Genomic DNA, 19,059 nt, shown 5'->3' with positions numbered 1-19,059 from the left:
AATCTTCATTGGGAAATATTTTTCCTAAAGAGGCAAGGTGGTTTACTATACGTGTAAATCTTTTCTGCAAACTATGGATATTTTCATTAGGGTTCATCCTAAATAATTCATATTCATGGGTAAGTGTCATACCCTAATTTCGTCCGGGGACCTTTGCTTGATGGCATGCGACCTTTCTTTGGTCCTTGTGAGGTGCTTGGCATCCATCATTAGGCAATTTGTGAAATTCCAGGACATGCCGAAAAACCAAAAAAAATATTGATGCACAATCCGTAAGTTTCCGTGACACACCGGAAATCAAATGGAAGCATCGGTGCATAATTAAGTGAGGTTCCGTAACATTCCGTAAGTAAAAAAGGGAATGATTATGTAATCCGCAAGGTTCCGTAACATTACGGAAAGAAAACAAGTATCGTTACGAAATTCGTAAGTTTCCGTAACTTTACGAAAAAAGAATCACCAAAAAAAGCCAAAGGGGGGTGTATTTAGTAAAATGGGGGGTGCAAACAGTAATTTTCGAATCTGGGCCCTTCTAGAGGTTTCTGGGCAATTTCTTGCTTAAGATTGAAGTAACCTAGCTCGCCTGGGCGAGCTGAGCTCGCCTGGGCGAGCTAGATGGCCACCACACCCCCCGTTTTGTTGAAAAATGGGATTCCGGGGCTTCTGGGACACCCGTAATGCTTCCGTAAAATTCCCATAACTCTAAATAAGCATAATTAACTTAATACGGGTGAGACGGAAGAGAAAAAAAGAAGAAAATCAAGTCCTATATGCTTCCGTAAGGCTTCCGTAACTTTTCCGTAAATTACGAAAGAGGGGGGTGAACTTATCAAAATTGGGGGGGGGTGCAAATAGCAATTTCGAAATTTTGAATTGGGCCTTCCAGAACGTTTTTTGAAGCTGGGTTGCTTCTGGAAGCAACCCAGCTCGCCTGGGCGAGCTAAGGTCGCCTGGGCGAGCTGGGCGGCAACCTCCTCCCCCTTTTTCCTATAAAAAGGCTGAAGGGGGCTGTTCTAAGGATCCCTCAGCCCCCTGGCTATGTATTTCAACTGTTTTGGGTGAAAAAAATTGTTTCCGTGAAGAAAATCCAAGCCGAGGTGCTTCCGTAACGCTTCCGAGATGTTTCCGTAAGCAAATCCGTGAAGGTTTTCGTCCGTTCTTCATCGTTCTTCATCCGTTCTTCGTTCTTCAACGGGTAAGTTTTCGAATCCGAGACTTTCAATTCATTTCTTGTTTTTTTAAGCTTTCATCTTTATTTTCGATTTCTTTTCTTCCGTCTTTAACGCGCTTTTACCGTTTATTTAAGCCGTTTTCTCATCTAAATAATGATAAAATGAATTTCAACCGATCATTTGTGTTGTAATCTCATTTAATCACTTTTAAAATGAAATCTAACCGATCGTTCACGCTATAACCTCGGTTAAACCTAAAAAAGTAAAATAATAATAAAATAATCAAAATATCTTGAAAAATAATAATAAAATAAACAAAATATCTTTGAATAAAATAAATTAAAAAAATCAATCGGACGTTTTTCTTTGGAAGTTTCCTTGAATGAATTGATTAATAACCAAAGTGAAACTAAGACTAAAATAGACTCACAAATCAAGTTTTGTCCGAAAATCACTAAAAACCGTTTTAAGGTCCAACGCCTTAAACGGTCCTCTTTGCTTTTATCGGTTAACATGGACCGTTCAAAAGCATAAAATCAACATGTAACTTTACCGCTTTTGCAAGAACTACGTAGGTCTGAGTTCCTCATTGAGGATACGTAGGAGCAAAAGCCCCGCTTTTGTCGACCACCCCAAGAGATCGTTAATGGTCCAATGCCTTAACGTTTTTCTCCTTTCAAAAACAAGAGGTCGTTAATGGTCCAACGCCTTAACGTTTCTCTCCTTTCAAAATCAAAAGACCGTTTAATGGTCCAACACCTTAAATGACCTTTTGTTCAATAAAAACATATTTTACAAAAAAGACAAAAATAACTTAACCAAACACTTTGTTCCAAAAGAACTACGTAGGTCTGATTTTCTCATCCCAAATTGAGGAATACGTAGGAGCAAAGGGAAACACCCTTGTCGACCACAAAAAGAAAAAATATAAAAAGGGTATAAAGGACATAGAGACATAAAAAGGGAACATAAAAAATCAAAGTCATGTTTGCACATTCGATTAAAGGCTGCCGTCCCTTGGGGCGGACGTGTGGGGTGCTAATACCTTCCCCGTGCGTAAATACAACTCCCGAACCTTTCACTTAAAAGTTCGTAGATCGCGTCTTTTCCGGTTTTTCCGACGTTTTCCTCAAATAAACGTTGGTGGCGACTCCGCGCGTATTCCTTTCGTGGAACACGCATCCGGCGAGTCTCGCGTCGCCCTCCCACCGAAGGGTAGGTTGCGACAGTTGGCGACTCCACTGGGGACTATTTTTAGAGAGTTAGGCCATTTAATCTTGTGCAAATGCTTTACCATGACTTACTCCTTTGTTGGTTTCCCTACATTATGTTCTTGTGTATATAAACTCTTTGTTGCTTCTAGTGCGTTTTAAAATGTATGCATGAGGTAAATATTTATTCATTTGATGCACACAAACACCAACACTATTTGCACACACTGTGAGTGAAAAAGGGCCCTATACCCGGGTTCGTGGGAACATAAGGAGTGGAGGTGAATCTGTGATCATGCTAGGTCTCCGACTTGCTTGATTACAGTGAACCCTCATCTAGAGCTTTTCTCTTTGAAAACCTATTGTTGCTAGTAGTCCCTACTGCTACAATATGTTCTTCAAAGGGGATGATACCTCTAGAAACCATCAAGAGAGATATAACTACCTTGGGGATTATTGCTAAAAGCCTAGTTAGTTCTCTCCCTTATAGGTCCCTTAAATAGGGGCACGAAGCAAACACGCTGCGTGCCATTTTTCACGCTGCCATGCATAAGTATCATATACCCTTTTGCTTATGTTCGGTAAATATTGTCATACTGTGCACATTCCCGCATTGTGTCTTTTGCATAGGCATTGCATATGGGTTCTGTCTTGATCCCTACTGTAAACAAACCAACGGAGGGTCCGTGTCGCCTTCTTAAAAACGTGCGTTGGGGCATTTCGCTACCCCTAGACGTCGTATCTAAGAAGGGGACAAATTCCCCGGACCCCCGCATTCCTAGATTGCATCTGTGTCATATGCATTCCATCATGCATGCATCCATCCCACCCATGAGATATCGGAGTTTTGATTTGCACCAGCTTTTGTCTCACTTTAGTAAGCATGGGAACAAATCAAACCGGCAAGAGGTTCTACCAAGTCAAGGTCAAAAGCCTAGATACCACCAGCATCAAGGAATTAGGGCGGTTGATGGAACCCCTCCAAATGCAAGCCTTCCGCAAGACTTACGGAAAGATCTTAGAGTTGACCATAGCAGAGGTGTCCATAGAAGCCATTGCATCACTTACCCAATACTACGACCAGCCTTTGAGGTGCTTCACATTCGGAGACTTCCAATTAGTACCAACCATTGAAGAATTTGAGGAAATTCTAGGATGTCCTCTCGGGGGAAGAAAACCATATCTTTCCTCCGGGTGTCTCCCCTCTTTGAGCAGAATTGCAACTGTGGTCAAGGATTCAGCAAGAGGTTTGGACCGCATAAAACAGACTCGGAACGGCATAGCGGGCCTACCACAGAGGTACCTAGAAGACAAGGCGAGGGGTATGGCCAATCAAGGAGACTGGGTCCCGTTTATGGATGTGTTAGCTTTGCTAATTTTTGGGAGTCGTCCTCTTTCCAAACGTGGATGGTTTGGTAGACCTAGCAGCAATCGACGCTTTCCTTGCCTACCACCATAGCAAGGAAAGTCCGGTGGTAGCTGTCTTGGCAGATCTATTGGACACATTTGACCGAAGGTGCGAAAAGAGTAGCGCACGGATCATCTGTTGCTTACCCGCCCTCTGTGTTTGGTTGGTTTCGCACTTGTTCCGACAAGACACAAGACATCCATGTCCGCTCCTGAGCCATCGCTCGTGCACTGAAAAGAGGAGAATAGATTGGGACCAGCTCTTGGCCGGGATAGGAGGTAGAACAATCAGTTGGTTCCCCCGATGGAAGGAAGGAAAAGAAAGAGTCCTTTTCTCATGTGGAGGATACCCAAACATTCCGCTGGTAGGAACGAGGGGTTGTATTAACTACAATCCCGCGCTCGCTATAAGACAACTAGGGTACCCCATGAGGGGAGCACCAACGGAAGAAAGCATGTCTCCTTTCCTTGTGAGGGATCTCGGCGCACAAAGTTCCAAGACTATACAAAGAATCCATAAGGCCTGGGAAACCCCGTTAAGGAAAGATCAAGAGCTTAGAGGCATTCGTAATGGCATCATTGGTGGGTACCACGAATGGCTGAAAGTTCATATACGAGGTTTAGATTGGCTCGCCAAGTTAAAAGTCGTCAGCGAAGAGAGTTTTGAAGCACCGGAAGAGGACGAAGAAGTCCAAACTCTCAAAAGCGAGTTAGGAAAGGCAAAACTTGCCACTGAGAAGTTCAAGTTGGCCGCTACACACGTTCGGAAGGAGTGTGCCGGGTTACGGGAAGAGAATGCAATTACTGCAAGAGCCCTTGAACAAGAGACCAAGAGGGCTCGCAAGGAAGAGTATGGCCGGAACAAAATTCGCGGAGCTCTATGGGGTAGCAATAGTGAACTCAAGTTGCGAAGGGAAGAAAGAGACCAGTCGCGAGCACATAGCATGGTTCTGAAAGAGGAGTTAATTGCTTGTTCAAGGTCTAAAAGAAGCTTGTCTCAGCATTTATGCTAGACGGAGACCAACATGCTAGCTATCATCGCCAAGTACCAAGAAGAGTTAGGTCTAGCCACGGCCCACGAGCATAGAATCGCGGATGAGTATGCTCAAATATATGCGGAAAAAGAGGCTAGAGGAAGGGTGATCGACTCTTTACACCAAGAGGCAACCATGTGGATGGACCGGTTTGCTCTTACCTTGAACGGGAGTCAAGAACTTCCCCGCTTGTTAGCCAAGGCCAAGGCGATGGCAGACACCTACTCCACCCCCGAAGAGATTCATGGGCTTCTCGGCTATTGTCAGCATATGATAGACTTAATGGCCCACATAATTAGAAATCGTTAGGAAACTTGTATGGTCTCTCAGACCTTGACTGGATACGACTTCTTTTTTGAAATAAAATGAGTTGGTCCCATGTTTCTACTCCAAAAAGCTTGTGCAAATCAAATCACTCCTACATTTTATCTCTAGCATGCATTGTATGTTGGTCTCGTCCTTTGTCACGGGAAGCCGGAAGGTCCATATCACCTTCTTAATTGTACACATGGGGCACTGCGCCCCCAAATGCGCAAGTAAGAAGAGATAATTTTCCGGGCTCTCGTGTCCGTAAAATGCATTCATATCATGCATCGCATAAGCATCTCTTCATAACATCATAATGGACATATCCTGCATTTGTCCGTTATCATATTCCAGCCTCACATTTTGCATGAGTCATGGCATCATCATGCATATGCGTTCAACAAACTTTTTGATCTGCAAAATTGCATACCATTTGTTTTCATGTTTGCTCATCCTTGCGTTTTCCTCTACAAAACAAAAACAAAAAAGGGGGAAGCGTGAAACTTCACACTACATTCTTAGTTTCATGTGTTAGGCACCACGAGCCAACCATGTTGGGATCATAAACCCGTTTCACTTTAAAAAATAATTGAACATGGTACCTAATGCATGGTTAACTAGGAAATGGTGTTTCTTCGGGCATCTCAATTTCATAATTACATTTTCCGTGCATAAGCTTAAAGTATGCCCGAGTCATTCATCCCTATGAGATGTTGTCGAAGTATTGGCGATCAGAATTGCCATTCCTTGGATTATAGGGTTGAACCAAGCTCATGCTTTTACAAAAAGGTTCATCAAGTCAAGTTGAAATATGGAAGTAACCGTCTTGCAAAATTGGGGCAAAAGATGAATTGAGTCACATCACTGCTTCGTCTACTGCCAAACATATTTAGGATTATTGATGTCCTTGTTACTTCCAGTTTCACCTTGACAAAGATGTCATGGACCATGTTGAAAATCTAAATTGATTCAACCCCATATCTTGCGTAAAAATTCGCAATACTTCAACTGTACATCATTCGCATGCATCCATGCTTTTCATTGGTTGCATTGCTCGTTGCATTCTTTCCTTGAAAAATAAAATAAAATGAACTTAATCATTGTTATAAAAAAGAAAGGGACACGCTTTACGACGCCCTTACCGAACTCGTGCTAGAGCTAGAATAATGGGTGAAGTAGAGGAGATACAAGAGAAGATGAAGGCCGACATGGAGGCCATTAAAGAGAAAATGGCCACAATGATGGAGGCCATGATGAGCGTGAAGAAGATAATGGAAGCCAATGCGGTTGCAATTGCCGCTACCAGCGTTGTTGCTAAGGTGAACCCGACGTCCCCATCCGGCCTCAAGCAAATGAATCATCCAACCTCAAATATGGTAGGCAAAGATTTAGGAAGTACGGGCGGCCCCCATGATGTGCAAATTCAAAACGAGCACGCCTTCCCGTCATATGGCTTGCCTCTCAACTATACGCCACCCAATGTGGCGTACACTCCCAATAAGAATGTCAATAACTCCACTCCTATACCCATTGAAAGCCAGCAACCCCAAACTGATCATGCACATGTCTCTTAAACCGTGGAAGAGACTCATGAAATTCCCCATCACAATCTAGCCGACTTCGAGCCTTGGCTCGGATATACCACTGAAGGGCAAGCAGTTGGTGGTATACCCCTACAAAACCCTTTGGAGGGCCCTCAGTATCACCCACAACTGCACCTCTTGCATTCCACAGCGGTTAAAAACCCTCATGACTATGGCAGGAATGGGAAAGTTGGATCATCTAGAGGAAAGGCTCAGGGCCATTGAAGGAGGTGAAGATTATGCCTTTGCTAACCTAGAAGAGTTGTTCCTAATACCCAAACATGGTCATTCCCAAGTTCAAGGTGCCGGACTTTGGCAAGTACAAGGGGACTACTCGCTCCAAGAACCATCTAAAGATGTACTGTCGGAAGATGGGGGCATACGCAAAAGATGAGAAACTGCTGATACATTTTTCCTGAGAAAGTCTTACTAGGACAACTGTTGCCTGGTATACTAACTTAGGAACCTTCTTGAGTCCATTCTTGGAAGGACCTAATGGTTGCCTTCATTAAGCAGTGTCAGTACAATTCTGATATGGCTCCGGATAGGATGCAACTACAAAAAGTGTGCAAAAAGGGGGCACGAATCTTTCAAAGAATACGCCCAAAGATGGAGAGACTTGGCAACTCAAGTAGCACCCCCAAAAACAGAGAAAGAGATTATCATAATGATAGTAGACACGTGACCGGTGTTCTACTATGAAAAAAATGGTGGGTTACACACCTTCAAGTTTTACAGATTTGGTCTTCGCCAGCAAAAAGATCGAAGTGGATCCGAAAAGAGGCAAATTTGATCATCCTACTAGGACGACTGAGAAAACTGGGGCAAATGAAGAGGGTGAGAAAGAGGGAGAAACCCATGCTGTGACTACCATTCCTATACGGCCAAGTTTCCCACCAACCCAACAATGTCATTACTCAGCCAATAACAAACCTCCTCCTTACCCCACCACCCAGTTATCCACAAAGGCCATCCCTAAATCAACCACAAAGTCTGTCTACCGCACTTCCAATGACGAAGACCACCTTTAGCACAAACCAAAAAAAAACACCAACAAAAAGGAATTTTGCAGCAAAAAGCTTGTAGGGTTCACCCCAAATTCCGTTGTCATATGCTAAACTTGATCCCATATCTACTTGATAATTCAATGGTAGCCATAACCCTAGCCAAGGTTCATCAACCTCCATTTCTCCGAGAATACGACTCGAACGCAACGTGTGCTTGTCACGGAGAAGCCCCGGGGCGTTCCATTGAGCATTGTAGGGCTCTGAAGTGTAGGGTGCGAGGTCTAATTGATGCTGGCTGAAATTTGAGGAGAATTGTGTGTAAATCCCGACATTGACAAGAGATGCCACACATGGGGCAATTTTGAAAGCTGTTGTTAGATGTCTCTAATGACTCACCAGGATTTTCAACTTTCACCGGAATGTGGGTGTAAGCCATTGGTCTGTTTGCTCAAGCAACCTGCGCTCCTGAGTGTTGACTTCCAAGACCGTTCAATCAGAGATTACTCATCTTGCACGTTGGTGGGGGTGCCGTAAAACAACGAGCAAAGTTCAAAACAAATAAGTTTCAAAATAAAAAATAAAAAGGCATTTGATTGACTGTGTTTTCAAGTAAAAATATAGACGTTCATGTGACCTCATTTTGTCTTTTTAGAGAGAAGTGAGGATGTTGGAGAAATGGCCTCAGTTACCTTAAGAAAAAGGGGGGTTGAATTAAGATGCAAAGACTATTCCCCAATTGAACTATCAATCTCTCTTTTCGAATTAACAATGCACACAGGGACACAGGGATAACCCTTCCCTTGTGTTCAGGAATCCTCTACAACAAGAGACCCACGGTCTCTTAATCCCTTTTCAGAAATAAGAAGAAGAGAAGAAGAGGTCTCTCGTAAAAGAGGTAGATTGTAAAATGAAGATCAATCAAAAATTCCTTATTGAATAAGCAAGTGGTTGACCAAGGAATCTTTTTGAGAGGATAAGACATTTCAGTTCAGAAAAACTCTTGATCTTTCGAGAGGATAAAACTGTTTGGGCAATGAAAACTCTCTTTAAAACATTTGAATGGCCATTCATAAAACATTTGAATAGATATGTCTCTTGGAAATTATTTTCTGAAAATCCCCACTGGTAATCAATTACAAGACTTATGTAATCGATTACAGGTTTTAAAAATTTGAATTAAAACATTTTCAACTAATGGTAATCGATTACCAGAGAGCAAATCTCAATTTGAAATGATAGAATTCTTTGGTCAAACCTTTTGTTTGTTTCAATTTGGAAACTTCTTCCTAAAGATTCTAAGAGATCAAACTTGATAATATATCTTGACTTTCTTGGATTCTTGTCTTGAATAAAACTTAGAAGCATTTGATCCTTTAGCATCATCAAGACAGCAAAACATCTTGCTTCTACATAGGAGTCATTTGACTTAATCCATCAACTGAAAGATCCTTCAACTATTTCTCGTCCTTGGGAAATTCTTTTTGCAAGAATCAACTGCTTCTTTCATTCTTCCTCACTACGAGGTCGTGAAAACAAGACAACACTTGGTACCTCTAAGCCCTACACTGGGGCAACGAAAGGCACCATGCAAAAACCTCAAGCGAACATAGGGGCCGATCAAAAGTTCACACCCGTCGATGTTTTTAAACAAGAAAAAAAAAGGGAGACAAGCCCTGGAATTTCAATAGATTGATTAATTATCAAACGACTCCATTCCCGTCACTCCAAAATGGTCAAGTGACTAAATCAAACAGAACATACACTCTGAGGGAGTTCCCGGAGAGATTTGCTAAAAGATAGGATGAGGTTGCATGAATTATCACCTCTTTCAAAAGGACAGTCAATCTGTGTTTTCCAAAAAAATCAAATCAAAATCAAAATCACAAAATAGGGAAAGAATGCCATGAACATTGTACAACTTTCCATTACATTGCATTGTTTCATATAAAGTCCGCATTTACCCAAATTTCACAACAAAGGTTGCATGCATCTGCATCCCTCAAAATCATGTTAACTACATAGATTCCCTACATCTAAATGTCCAAATCTTTTGAATTTGGGATGACCGGCTCTCTCGATGAGTCGATCTCTTGCTTTCTCATAAGGATGGACCCTCGGGTACTAGTACCCTGGTCTTCAGAGGACTACACGTCCTCGCCTTGAGAGGACTACATGTCCTCACCATCAGAGGGCTGCACGCCCTCACCTCCAGAGGGCTGCACGTCCTCGCCTCCAGAGGACTACACGTCCTCGCCTTGAGAGGACTACACGTCCTCGCCTTGAGAGGACTACATGTCCTCACCATCAGAGGGCTGCACGCCCTCACCTCCAGAGGACTACACGTCCTCGCCTTGAGAGGGCTACCCGCCCTCGCCTTGGGTACTAGTTACCCTCACCTTCAGAGGACTACATGTCCTCGCCTTGAGAGGGCTACACGCCCTCACCTTGGGTACTAGTTACCCTCACCGTTGAGAGGACTACACGTCCTCGCCTTGAGAGGACTACACGTCCTCACCATCAGAGGGCTGCACGCCCTCACCTCCAGAGGACTACATGTCCTCGCCTTGAGAGGGCTACACGCCCTCACCTTGGGTACTAGTTACCCTCACCGTTGAGAGGACTACACGTCCTCGCCTTGAGAGGACTACACGTCCTCACCATCAGAGGGCTGCACGCCCTTACCTCCAGAGCACTACATGTCCTCGCCTTGAGAGGGCTACACGCCCTCACCTTGGGTACTAGTTACCCTCACCGTTGAGAGGACTACACGTCCTCGCCTTGAGAGGACTACACGTCCTCACCATCAGAGGGCTGCACGCCCTTACCTCCAGAGGACTACATGTCCTCGCCTTGAGAGGGCTACACGCCCTCACCTTGGGTACTAGTTACCCTCACCGTCAGAGGACTACACATCCTCACCACCAGAGGGCTGCACGCCCTCACCTCCAGAGGACTATAAGTCCTCGCCTTGAGAGGACTACACGTCCTCGCCTTGAGAGGACTACACGTCCTCACCACCAGAGGGCTGCACGCCCTCACCTCCAGAGGATTGCACGTCCTCGCCTTGAGAGGGCTACCCGCCCTCACCTTGGGTACTAGTTACCCTCACCGTTGAGAGGACTACACGTCCTCGCTTTTAGAGGACTACACATCCTCGCCAACAGAGGGCTGCACGCCCTCACCTTCAGAGGACTACATGTCCTCGCCTTGAGAGGGCTACACGCCCTCACCTTGGGTACTAGTTACCCTCACCGTCAGAGGACTACACGTCCTCGCCTTGAGAGGACTACACGCCCTCACCTTGGGTACTAGTTACCCTCACCGTCAGAGGACTACACGTCCTCGCCTTGAGAGGACTACACGTCCTCACCACCAGAGGGCTGCACGCCCTCACCTCCAGAGGACTATAAGTCCTCGCCTTGAGAGGGCTGCACGCCCTCACCTTGGGTACTAGTTACCCTTACCGTTGAGAGGACTACACGTCCTCGCTTTTAGAGGACTACACATCCTCGCCAACAGAGGGCTGCACGCCCTCACCTTCAGAGGACCACATGTCCTCGCCTTGAGAGGGCTACACGCCCTCACCTTGGGTACTAGTTACCCTCACCGTTGAGAGGACTACACGTCCTCACCATGAGAGGGTTGCACGCCCTCACCTCCAGAGGACTACATGTCCTCGCCTTGAGAGGGCTAGACGCCCTCACCTTGGGTACTAGTTACCCTCACCATTGAGAGGACTACACGTCCTCGCCTTGAGAGGACTACACGTCCTCACCATCAGAGGGCTGCACGCCCTTACCTCCAGAGGACTACATGTCCTCGCCTTGAGAGGGCTACACGCCCTCACCTTGGGTACTAGTTACCCTCACCGTTGAGAGGACTACACGTCCTCGCCTTGAGAGGACTACACGTCCTCACCATCAGAGGGCTGCACGCCCTTACCTCTAGAGGACTACATGTCCTCGCCTTGAGAGGGCTACACGCCCTCACCTTGGGTACTAGTTACCCTCACCGTCAGAGGACTACACATCCTCACCACCAGAGGGCTGCACGCCCTCACCTCCAGAGGACTATAAGTCCTCGCCTTGAGAGGGCTACACGCCCTCACCTTGGGTACTAGTTACCTTCACCTTCAGAGGACTACACGTCCTCGCCTTCAAAGGGTCATGTACCTTCAACTTCAGTGGACTACACGTCCTCGCCGTCAAAGGGTCATGTGCCTTCACCTTTGTAGGGCTACATGCCCTCACCTTCAGAGGACTACACGTCCTCACCTTTAGAGGACTACACGTCCTCGCCATCAGAGGACTACATGTTCCCCATTTTCAAAGGGGGGCATGCCCTCACCTTCAGAGGATTGCACGTCCTTGCCATCATAGGACTACACTCCCTCGCCTTCTAAAGGCGACACGTCCTGAACTTCAGAGGGCTACACGCCCTCGCCTTTAGAGGACTACGCGTCCTCACTTTCAGTGGGCTCCATATCCACACCTTAAGATAATTTAAGGTCCTCTGTCCTTAAATGCTTAACCGAGACTTGCACTCCCGGTTAAGGGACCAGTAGTTTCCTTTTAAACGGTTCCTGGGCCACCCCCTGATATTGGAGGAGGGCCAACTGTGCGAGCACAACCAGAGAGGGAGGCTATCACACAGCTACTATGCATACTGGGGCAAGATTTCATCCGTGCCGCTGCAAAGAGAAGAGTGCGGACCATGCGCACCAACATGACCACTCTTACACAGATATAGATGACATTGCTACTTAGCAACATTCTGCCCAGCGACCGCAATGCCAATCTCCCCCTGCGGAAGTATCAGTTGGTCTGTGCCGTCCCGACATGGGTAAGTATGCATATGGTTCAACTGATTTCTGATACCATTTATTTGTTTGTAGGGATCGCACCCACAAAGACACCCAGTGAACCTGAAGAAGTCCAACAGGGCCCTGGGGTTTCCAGCTCTGGTTACGGGCCTCTATCAGTCCTACAGGGTGCCCGTACCCCCCCCCCGGCAAGGTCACATCATCATAGGTAAGTATGCACATCGCTCAACTGATTTCTGATTTCATCTATTGTTTGCAGGGATTGCGCCTGCAAGACACCTAGTGGACCCGAAGAAGTCCAACAGGGTCTTGGAATTGTCAAGCTCTAATTACGGGTCTTTGTCAGTTCTACGGAGTACCTGTCACCTCCAGCAAGGGCATCAGGCCCCCTACTAATCGAGCTTTCATCAAGAAGTACTGCGCCCCAGACAGGCGCAGGGCGAAACACCACAGCAGCATTGGGATGGTCGGCAGCGGGAAACAGACGCACCGCCATCACCTCTAGAGTTCACCTCTGCTCATCCACAAAAAGGTTTGAGTATTGCCTACACAACATGGCCGACCAATAGGCGACCAAGTCCAAAGCCAAATGTAAGAAAAGTACTAAGGTCAGTGACCGACAAGTCATAAGGCGTCCAGCTCAAGACGTTAAAGAAGCGCTACTAGGAGGCAACCTAGTTCCTTTTGAATCTATGCTTGTTATTTGATCACTTTTTATAGTAGGACGCACCTAGTTGCTCATGATCCTGGGGATTTAAATAAAACAAGCGCAAGCTCGGAAGGTAGTCATACCTCACAAAATATATATATGTATGTTTAGGTAGTGAAAATACCTTAGATATGCATGCATGTAAACAAAAAAATACTTCACAAAATATATATATGTATGTTTAGGTAGAGAGATACCTTAGATGTGCGTGTATGTAAACAAAAAAATACTTCACAAAATATATATTTGTATGTTTAGGTAGAGAGATACCTTAGATGTGCGTGTATGTAGCAAAAAAATACCTCACAAAACATATATATGTATGTTTAGGTGGCAAGATACCTTGGATATGCATGTATATAGCAAAAATACCTCACAAAAATATGCACATGTTTAGGTAGCAAAATACCTCATGAAAAAAAAAGAAGAAAAAAAAAACAAACAAGAAAAAGAAATAAACAAATGATAATAAGTTGTCAAGCTGAAAAACCAACATGCTTTTGAAAAGAGATGATTTCCAACTTTTCTTTGAAAAAAAATTCATTGATCATAACCAATTTTTGGAAAATGTGTCTACACCTGAAGGGTGAATGCTGTGAAATTTCCCCGGACGCCCGAAATGGACCCGGATGAATGCACAAATTGATAAAAGAACATATTTTGGAAACATTGGGTTGATTTAAAATAGAGGAAATGAATCCTGAGCCTTAGCATCACATGACCATAAAAATTTGACACTTGAGCGTCCACATAGGTGCATGCATGACCAGTTTTGCATGAAGTTTCCAAATCATCATTTTTGCATTTGTGTCATGGAAATAATGTGGGGCATCCCTTTTACCCTTGAACCAAACCAAACCCTGACATGTACCATGCCTATCCATTCTACAAGTCTTGAGCCAAAATCCTGACTCACCATAAACCTTGACCCCGGGTGAGAATGTCAATCCTTACCCTCGGAAGCAAAAAAGAATAGAAGGGAAATTTCCAATCAAAGAAAAAGAGAAGGAAAATTTCCAATCAAAGGAAAAAAGGAAACAAGGAAATTCCCAATCAAAGAGAGGGAGAAAGAAAAAAGAAAACAAAGAAAAGTCCCAACCAAAGAATGGGAGAAAGTAAAGAAAAAAAAAAGAAGAAAGCTCCTGGTCAAAGAAACCAGAAGAAATGTGCAGAGAGGTCTTTAGACCGGACAATATCTGAACAATACAGAATTGTCACCAAATGAACAAAAAGAAGGAAAGGAAACCATGACCTAAAATGGTCTTCTCCCTTTAATTGCTAACCAGAATCAGTGCGCTAGCGACTTTTTCGCCCCGCACTAAACAAAAACAGAAAAGGAAAACCAACAAAAAATCAAAAGCCAAAAACACACAAAAGCCGAAAAAAAAAAAAACACCAAAAGAACCCATTCCCAAGGGAAGTCCTATTTGATCCATGATCACGCATGTAATTTTTGATTTGATAGGAAATAATTTGCAAAGTCAAGTCATGACATATCTATGGTTCGGAATTAGGATGAAACACTTACCTGTGCGAGATTGATACACTTTGAGTGGATTTCTTCTATTTTTGTCGAACCCAGTGTTTCCTCTAAATGGTCATTTAGAAATGAAATGCTAGACATCCAAAATCTCATTTATGGTTATGGGAGATTTCATCAACATACTCTCCTTCCCCGGTGGACGCATTGTTTTTCACTCAAAAAAGCATATGCTGCTCTAATCAGTTGGAATATTTGTCTCTTTGCTAAAGCATGTTTGCATTTTAGTGGAGAAAACACCGAGACTTTTTCAAGTCTCACAAGTTATCCAGAACTACGTAGGTCTGAGTTCCTCATTGGAGGATACGTAGGAGCAAGAGCCTCGCTTTTGTCGACCACACCGCCTTTTGTTGCCATGACTCAAGAGCTGGTAGCCCGCGGAGACACCTTATGGTTATCCGCACCTCGTCATTCAGTGACCCCAAGTGTGATTGACGAGTAGAGACCGATATGGTCATCTGCGCCCTTTCCGGAGATGTCAGCATTTTCCGATGGAGACTTTTCAAGTCTCACAAGTTGTCCAGAACTACGTAGGTCTGAATTCCTCATTGGAGGATACGTAGGAGCAAGAGCCTTGCTTTTGTCGGCCGCCCCATGATCTTTGTCATACTGACCCTGAGGTCATGTGACATGCACCCTTGTATCATCCAGAGGCGGCGGGCCCGATGATACGCGGAGATACCTTACGGTTATCCGCACCCTTTTGTCATCCAGAGGCGGCGGGCCCGATGACAAGCAGAGACCAAGTTTGGTCATTCTGCACCCTTGTATCATCCAGAGGCGGCGGGCCCGATGATACGCGGAGATACCTTACGGTTATCCGCACCCTTTTGTCATCCAGAGGCGGCGGGCCCGATGACAAGCAGAGACCAAGTTTGGTCATTCTGCACCCTTGTATCATCCAGAGGCGGCGGGCCCGATGATACGCGGAGATACCTTACGGTTATCCGCACCCTTTTGTCATCCAGAGGCGGCAGGCCCGATGACAAGCAGAGACCAAATTTGGTCATTCTGCACCCTTGTATCATCCAGAGGCGGCGGGCCCGATGATACGCGGAAATACCCGAGTGGTTATCCGTATAAACATTCTTTTGCTATCTGTAAGACAGAACGCTTGATAGCATGCAGAGGCTGACATAGTCTTCTGCACCTTTTGTTCCTCCGGGAACAACAAGTCATTTACATGCGGAAATTTCATGGTCACCCGCGACTCTCGTGAACCGAGAGGAGGGAAATTAGTGTCGTACACTAATTTTCGTCTGGGTACCTTTGCTTGATGACATGCGACCTTTCTTTGGTCCTTGTGAGGTGCTTGGCACCCATCATTAGGCAATTTGTGAAAATCCGGGAACGACAAGTCATGGTCACCCGCGACTCTCGTCAACCGAGAGGAGCAAAATTAGTGTCGTACACTAATTTTCGTCCGGGTACCTTTGCTTGATGACATGCGACCTTTCTTTGGTCCTTGTGAGGTGCTTGGCGCCCATCATTAGGCAATTTGTGAAATCCGGGAACAACAAGTCATTTGCATGTGGAGATTTTATGGTCACCCGCGACTCTCGTCAAATCGAGAGGAACAAAATTAGTGTCTTATCTTTACTTTCCTTTTATCTCCAATAAAAGACAAGTAAAGAGGGGCAACTGTCATACCCTAATTTCGTCCGGGGACCTTTGCTTGATGACATGCGACCTTTCTTTGGTCCTTGTGAGGTGCTTGGCATCCATCATTAGGAAATTTGTGAAATTCCAGGACATGCCGAAAAACCAAAAAAAATATTGATGCACAATCCGTAAGTTTCCGTGACACACCGGAAATCAAATGGAAGCATCGGTGCATAATTAAGTGAGGTTCCGTAACATTCCGTAAGTCAAAAAGGGGATGATTATGTAATCCGCAAGGTTCCGTAACATTACGGAAAGAAAACAAGTATCGTTACGAAATTCGTAAGTTTCCGTAACTTTACGAAAAAAGAATCACCAAAAAAAGCCAAAGGGGGGTGTATTTAGTAAAATGGGGGGTGCAAACAGTAATTTTCGAATCTGGGCCCTTCTAGAGGTTTCTGGGCAATTTCTTGCTTAAGGTTGAAGTAACCTAGCTCGCCTGGGCGAGCTGAGCTCGCCTGGGCGAGCTAGATGGCCACCACACCCCCCGTTTTGTTGAAAAATGGGATTCCGGGGCTTCCGGGACACCCGTAATGCTTCCGTAAAATTCCCATAACTCTAAATAAGCATAATTAACTTAATACGGGTGAGACGGAAGAGAAAAAAAGAAGAAAATCAAGTCCTATATGCTTCTGTAACTTTTCCATAAATTACGAAAGAGGGGGGGTGAACTTATCAAAATTGGGGGGTGCAAATAGCAATTTCGAAATTTTGAATTGGGCCTTCCAGAACGTTTTTTGAAGCTGGGTTGCTTCTGGAGGAAGCAACCCAGCTCGCCTGGGCGAGCTGGGCGGCAACCTCCTCCCCCTTTTTCCTATAAAAAGGCTGAAGGGGGCTGTTCTAAGGATCCCTCAGCCCCCTGGCTATGTATTTCAGCTGTTTTGGGTGAAAAAAATTGTTTCCGTGAAGAAAATCCAAGCCGAGGTGCTTCCGTAACGCTTCCGAGATGTTTCCGTAAGCAAATCCGTGAAGGTTTTCGTCCGTTCTTCATCGTTCTTCATCCGTTCTTCGTTCTTCAACGGGTAAGTTTTCGAATCCGAGACTTTCAATTCATTTCTTGTTTTTTTAAGCTTTCATCTTTATTTTCGATTTCTTTTCTTCCGTCTTTAACGCGCTTTTACCGTTTATTTAAGCCGTTTTCTCATCTAAATAATGATAAAATGAATTTCAACCGATCATTTGTGTTGTAATCTCATTTAATCACTTTTAAAATGAAATCTAACCGATCGTTCACGCTATAACCTCGGTTAAACCAAAAAAAGTAAAATAATAATAAAATAATCAAAATATCTTGAAAAATAATAATAAAATAATCAAAATATCTTTGAATAAAATAAACTAAAAAAAATCAATCGGAAGTTTTTCTTTGGAAGTTTCCTTGAATGAATTGATTAATAACCAAAGTGAAACTAAGACTAAAATAGACTCACAAATCAAGTTTTGTCCGAAAATCACTAAAAACCGTTTTAAGGTCCAACGCCTTAAACGGTCCTCTTTGCTTTTATCGGTTAACATGGACCGTTCAAAAGCATAAAATCAACATGTAACTTTACCGCTTTTGCAAGAACTACGTAGGTCTGAGTTCCTCATTGAGGATACGTAGGAGCAAAAGCCCCGCTTTTGTCGACCACCCCAAGAGATCGTTAATGGTCCAATGCCTTAACGTTTTTCTCCTTTCAAAAACAAGAGGTCGTTAATGGTCCAACGCCTTAATGTTTCTCTCCTTTCAAAATCAAAAGACCGTTTAATGGTCCAACACCTTAAATGACCTTTTGTTCAATAAAAACATATTTTACAAAAAAGACAAAAATAACTTAACCAAACACTTTGTTCCAAAAGAACTACGTAGGTCTGATTTTCTCATCCCAAATTGAGGAATACGTAGGAGCAAAGGGAAACACCCTTGTCGACCACAAAAAGAAAAAATATAAAAAGGGTATAAAGGACATAGAGACATAAAAAGGGAACATAAAAAATCAAAGTCATGTTTGCACATTCGATTAAAGGCTGCCGTCCCTTGGGGCGGACGTGTGGGGTGCTAATACCTTCCCCGTGCGTAAATACAACTCCCGAACCTTTCACTTAAAAGTTCGTAGATCGCGTCTTTTCCGGTTTTTCCGACGTTTTCCTCAAATAAACGTTGGTGGCGACTCCGCGCGTATTCCTTTCGTGGAACACGCATCCGGCGAGTCTCGCGTCGCCCTCCCGCCGAAGGGTAGGTTGCGACAGTAAGGGTATTAATTCTAGACCTTTTTACATCAGTGGTTCTTTCATGTGTTAATTGGAGAGTATCCCACATCTCCTTGGCATTTGTACAATTTGACACTCTAAAGTACTCATCTATTCCTAGGGCTGAAGTAATAATGTTTTTGGCTTTAAGATCATACTGGATTCTTCTCCTATCTTCCTTTGTCCACTTATCTCTAGGTTTTTGTGTTGTAGTGCTTGTGCTTACATCTACTACAGTGGGTATGTATTGTCCTATTTCTATTGCTTCCCAAATGTTTAGATCTACGGCTTCAATAAAAATCTGCATACGGGTTTTCCAATAATGGTAACCCTCACCATTGAAAATGGGTGGTCTATGAATGGAATTTCCTTCAGGA

This window comes from Glycine max, chromosome 14, assembly GCF_000004515.6.
Source record: "Glycine max cultivar Williams 82 chromosome 14, Glycine_max_v4.0, whole genome shotgun sequence".
NCBI classification, from domain to species: Eukaryota; Viridiplantae; Streptophyta; class Magnoliopsida; order Fabales; family Fabaceae; genus Glycine; species Glycine max.
This window is presented reverse-complemented; position numbering follows the sequence as displayed.